The 6,000-nt window shown below is 30.2% G+C and overlaps 1 protein-coding gene across 4 annotated transcripts in view; it reads left to right on the forward strand.

Moving 5' to 3' along the window:
• The window catches only part of LOC106478637 (synaptogenesis protein syg-2-like), a 263,962-nt gene extending 258,279 nt beyond the window's left edge, over window positions 1-5,683 (forward strand). For all 4 annotated transcript variants that reach the window (XM_022382272.1, XM_022382270.1, XM_022382268.1 and 1 more), the window contains exon 15: window positions 3,846-5,683. The gene's annotated coding sequence lies outside the window, so the exon portion shown is untranslated. The remainder of the gene's footprint in view (window positions 1-3,845) is intronic.
• The last annotated feature ends 317 nt before the right edge of the window (window positions 5,684-6,000 follow it).

Genomic DNA, 6,000 nt, shown 5'->3' on the forward strand with positions numbered 1-6,000 from the left:
TTGTTTCAGAAAAAATTAAACTTTGCATTCACACTTAGTTCACGCTAAAGTCAACTTTAAATCGACACCAGATGAAAGTCATCCTTGCAACAGCAAGCAATGCCAAACCTATCAGTTAATGCAGGAAACGGACAAATTTTCCGATAAAGACAACCAAAAGCAGTTCAAAATCACTAAACCCATAACCTGCTCCACAAAAAAAACGATATTTACATTAATCCAATATTGGAAAATGCAACTTTCAATATTTAGGTCAATCCAAAACAACTATACGGGTACGTTTTAATACCCTCAAATCAAAACAAACAAAGAACTTCCGATCACAAAACACTTTAACATCCCTGGACACTCTCTTGAAGACATTAAACTGACGGGTATAGTAACAAATTTTACATCTAACAGAAACAGAAAAATTAAAGAAGCTTACTGAATAGCACTTTTAAAGAATGTAACGCCAAATGGCATCAATCTCGACCCCGAGATTAATGAGAGTCGTATATCTCTGAAAAGATTTTTAAAACCAAATTCATATTTAAACTTACTTTACATTATCAGTATTATTCATACTTTGATTTCTTTATATCGGTATTATTTCCTATATATTGCGTCCCATTATAATTTTCTCTATTTTCCACCACCTTTTGCCGTTATTTTATTAATATTAACAATAAATTAATGATAAATATTAATATATTAATAGTTCTCTAAATTATTAAAACAGTATGTCAAGTTTTACAAAAACAAAGACGTGAATGACGTAAGTTAACTTTTCATGCTAAATGAGCAAATAGTTTTTAATGGCAATTAAAATCCACTTGATATGAATATGTTATAGACAATTACTAACATCAATTACATAGCGCTACTACATTTTGTGGCTTTCAGTTCTATAGATTTTTTAGATTATGTCTGCCAGTGTAATGACATTTATCACCTACAATATAGTATAGAGTTGAGGAAATATAAAATATCTAAAACTGAAAGTTAAGCTTTCATGTCCTCTATGTTATTTTCAACTTTTGAGCTATGAATAACGTTTTCAACTAAGCAGAGCACCAGATGAAAGATGAATCTAAACCCTTATTTGTCATAAGGCTGTGTGTGTGTCAACTTAAAACTGGCGAAACCTAAGCCGATTGTCACGAAACCCAGCATGTAAGCTTAGAGTACCTTGGGGAAGGCGGTCGGCGTTCAAATCTCACATTCCACAGGCGCCTATGCATCTCCCATGTGCTGCATGGTTACAAAAGCTAGAAGAACAAGGGATACATTCCCTTTAGAAAGTAGCTATTGTCAAGAATGGAAATTGTACGAGTTTTTTAGTGTAAGGTCAATAATATTCTTACACGCATGAGCTTTTTCACATATTTTTGATTGATTTAGTATGAATTATTAGTTTGTAAATAAAAGAATACATTAGTAGAAAACACCATATTTGTACATTTTTTCTGCTAGATGTCAATTACAGATCTTATGATTTAGTAGATGAAAGGTGGCGTAAACATACAAACTGTGATTTATAAGTAAAAATAGTAAAAAATGTTCGTAGAAGATTAGCTTTGATTCTCGGTACAATATAAGGAATTCGTGATAACGTAAGATATTTGTCATTTTTATTTCGTTATGTGAAGGTATTCAGGACAGAAATTCCAATATTCTTAAAGTAAGTATTTTATATTATTGCCATATCAGTAAATAACGCGATTTTTTATATCTTACCTACTCACACACCTTTACAATTTCAAATTATTGTTTGTCATCCAGTGAATAGAATAGCATTTGATAAATTGTTTTTGTTTGTTTGTTTGTTTTTAATTATGCACAAAGTTACACAAGGGCTATCTGTGCTCTGCCCACCACGGGTATCGAAACCCGGATTCTAGCGTTGTAAGTCCGCAGACATACCGCTGCGCCACTGGGGGGCCATTTAATAAATAATATTGTTGATATTATTGTCATGTACGCGTACTTTTCAAGCAATTATTAACCCATAAAATTAGTAAAATGATTGAATCCAATGAATCTCTCTATTTTGAGAAGTTTCATCACCAACTAATCCCATCCTTGCGTTCCCCAGTGGATCAGCTATAAGTTTACTGACAAAACGGAGATAGCCAACTGTGTAACTTTGCACTGTAGCAAACAAACCTTCATTGCTGATGAGTCACTTTAGGTGAATAAACTCTGCTGTCTTTGGCTGGTCTGGTTAGGGCGCTTGACTCGCAATCTGCGGGTCGTGGGTTCGCCCTTTCAGCCCTGGGGCGTTATTATGTGACGATCAATCCCACTATTCGTTGGATAAAGAGTAGCCCAAGAGTTGGCGGTGGGTGGTGATGACTAGCTGCCTTCGCTCTAGTCTTTCACTGCTAAATTAGAGACGGCTAGCACAGATAGCGTTTGTGTAACTTTGCGCGAAATGCAAAACAAAACAAACTTTTACTGCTCTGAACATCCATATACAACAAGAGACTTTTATCACGCAAAATATCTTTTAATTTGCGTTCAGTCTTTAACTAATTAAATTCAACAAATCAGTTATAAAAGAAGTAGATTTTGTGTTATTCTTCTAAAAAAATATACGAGATTATTTGAAATATAATAATATTTGCTGTATGGTATATTAATTCTTAATAATTTGCTTTCAGATTAAATCTATTAACAGTAATTTACAACTTTTTGATTTTACCATCTTTGTATTTCTTTTCAAATATTTTGTTAATTAAAGTATAATTTATTTCATGATAAAAAAGCAGACGAGATAAAGCATGCCCAGATATGTAATTTAAGTTAAACTATACATACTAATTAAATTCGTTTATTTTCCCTTAAGTGCTCTAAGTGAATTCACTTTCATACAGATTATCTGGAACACCGGTGTTAATGAAAGAGAACGAATTCACAATCGAACATTTGGCAATTAATTTTGTTTTCATTTGATTCAGGAACGCATTAACTTGACAACTGCAAGGTTTACATTTCCTGGTTATTATTATAATTCCCATAATTTTTCATTCGCATTAAGTAAACTTAAAGTAAAAGCACCATAAAAACGATGTTATTTTGATTGATTAAAAAATACTGGTACAAGAAATATCTACCTAATTCCATGGAGAGCTTCGATGTCAGAAATGTGTTTTTTAATTTTTTTTGAAGAAACTGGAAAACAATGTGTGCCTTCACAAAATATTCATGGTTTCCAATGCCGTTTAAACATTTAGGAGAGGTGGCATTTTCATTAAAATCGAAATTTGTATGTTATATCTTTCAATTCATCAGTTGGTTCGTATGTCATATCCTTCAATTCAACAGTTGGTAGAATCAGAGTATATTTCAAGGTAATAATAATAAAATAGAAAAAAAATCATCATTTTTATTGCTAGTCAAACATGGAAAGCAGAGTAACGAAATGAAGGTTTACAGAGTCTTTAATCTAACATCTATGTGAGAGCGTGATATTTTTCAGCCAATATTTATGCTTATCTTGATTAACAAAATTTTTTGGTAGCATGGAACTTCACATGCCACAATGCAAATGTGGTTTTAAGACCGCGCACAAATTACCACTGTATCAATTTATACCTAACTGCTTTAACTGTTTATACAATGCAGTTGTTTTAAATTACCTCAACATTTATAAAATTAAAACCAGTGATATCGGTGGTTTATAATTACTTCAGATTTTAGCATTTTAAAAATTAGCCACTTAAAAGTTCAAAATCTAATATGCTTATTCTCGTCTTTGTTCATAAATCAGTGTGTGGTATTAATATTGTAATTTACTACGATTCATAATCTCTCAGTTATCACATCCCCTGTAAACACGTGAAAATTGTTCATATTTTCAGGAAATGTATGTGAAAACAACAAAACTTTTATTCTTAGAAGAAGGACATGATGAAGGATTGACTTCCGTAATGATTTTGACCAAGCAAAATATTTATTGGAAGCCAGGTGCTGTCGACGAAGGAACAATTATGGTGTTTGAAATGACAGAATATACACAATTTTGATAAACTTATATTTGTTAAGTTATAACACAATAGTGACGTGAAATACAGAACAAAATTAGTAACTGTGTTTTCTGTAAGTCATACCAGAGGTTTCTTTCTATAACCACATTAATATCAAAGACAAAAAAATAAAATAAAAAGGCAAATTTTTGCTGAACTACAAAATAATTTGACGGACAATTATACCAATAATAATAATTTTATTATTTCATGAAAAATGAGGATTGAAGTGATACCATTATGAAATTTAATGATTTATTCAAACTTAGCTCAAAACAATATACCGTACAGCTTTTTCAAACATTCGCAAGTCGCTTTGCCACTTCTTCATAGCATGTTAATTTTAAGCATTATATCCTTACAGTTAGTCCTCACCAATATCATTATGTAATGTTCAATACTTTCATTATAGTTACAATTTTACAATGATTTCAATTAAACGTATCAATATAAATACGTTTTGCTATTTGGAAAAGTATGTAACGTATTAATTGTTATTATTATAAAATATATGAATAACATACCATATTGTAAAAGTATGAAACTATAGTGAACTAGAAAGTAAACAATTTTAGAAAACAACTTTCAAAGAAAAACTAAATATATTAACGAGGACATTTTTCTATTGAAATAATTACTAGATGGAATATAATATTATGTTAATTGATCACTTACATTTCTTTTGAGTGGAATATAACTTTAAGCATATGGGCTTTAATTCAAAGAGGTAAAACATCGTGTTGTTGTTTTCGAAACTAAATTTTAAAATAGGTTGTCTCTCTTTCTGATATGTGTTTTGTACATTTTGCTTTACTTATATATTTTAGGCTTAGATCAAAAAATGTTTCCGACGGGAAAATGTCAATTTTTGTTGGAAGAAATGCGATAACTGATCGGTATAGATTTACAAACTATTATGATAATTTTAAACCCAAAATGCTATATATTTCAGTGTTTCTGTTGATGTGCTCGCTTTTTCTAATTTTAATGATAAAACTGTCCTTGCGAATTATCTGGTTTACCTCTTGCAACTAACAATCTATTAGTACAACGTTTTATTGTAATCCACAGCGTTGCTTATGTATATTTCTTCTTGGAGAAATTGCATATATAGTATGTTGGTTTCCACTAAGTATTCTATCCACTGTTAGAAATACAATAAATATTCTAATTTTTAGATATAAGAACTCTAAAATATAACGTTTGACAAAGAAAGTGGATAGATATTCTGATATTGTTGTTTTTGTATCGATATGAAAACAAAACTTAGGGAAACTGTTACTGAAGCTTCCTTAACTTTAGCTTCATTAAAATACAATTTTTTTGTGTATTTAGAGTGTAATTTATAAGTTTCTATCTACTTTAACCGTATATTTGGAGTTTTATCATAAAGTAATGACGTTGCTTTTGTGAATCGACTTTGTATTTGGTAATAATTGTTTATTTCTTTTTCAGAGTAACAATTCATAACAAAATAAAACTGCACATTTTATTTTGGCTCAAGTATGATGAACAGATTTTATTTTTGGTGTGCACTTATAACTTAATGAATTCTTCATCTGTTTGTGGAATTTCCTCATGCAGAAATAAAAACGATCATCATACCTATTTCTAGCTATCTCTGAGTCCCTTGGTATCTTGAGATTAACCTTTTTTGTATTGTATTCATTGTATTTAGCATAATAAAGTAGGTATATTTATACCATTCGTTTGTTATATTTCGTTAATTTCGTATTTAAAAAATCTTTACTATACATACTTAATAATATAAGTAAATATGAAACAGGCAACGTTAACAGATATTTGAGTGATTTTGGAAGTAATTTTCTTTTCTTTTTTTTGTTACTTATGGTTTCGACAAATTTTTAGTAAATGTAGATTATGAAATTTACTACTAATAATATTATACAAGATTAAAGGTGTTCTAATTCAGGACTGAATGACTCTCAGACATTCCTTAAACACAGCAAGGTAATTTATCTTAAGAGAT

The sequence above is a fragment of the Limulus polyphemus genome, unplaced genomic scaffold (genome assembly GCF_000517525.1).
Source record: "Limulus polyphemus unplaced genomic scaffold, Limulus_polyphemus-2.1.2 Scaffold236, whole genome shotgun sequence".
Lineage (NCBI taxonomy): Eukaryota > Metazoa > Arthropoda > Merostomata > Xiphosura > Limulidae > Limulus > Limulus polyphemus.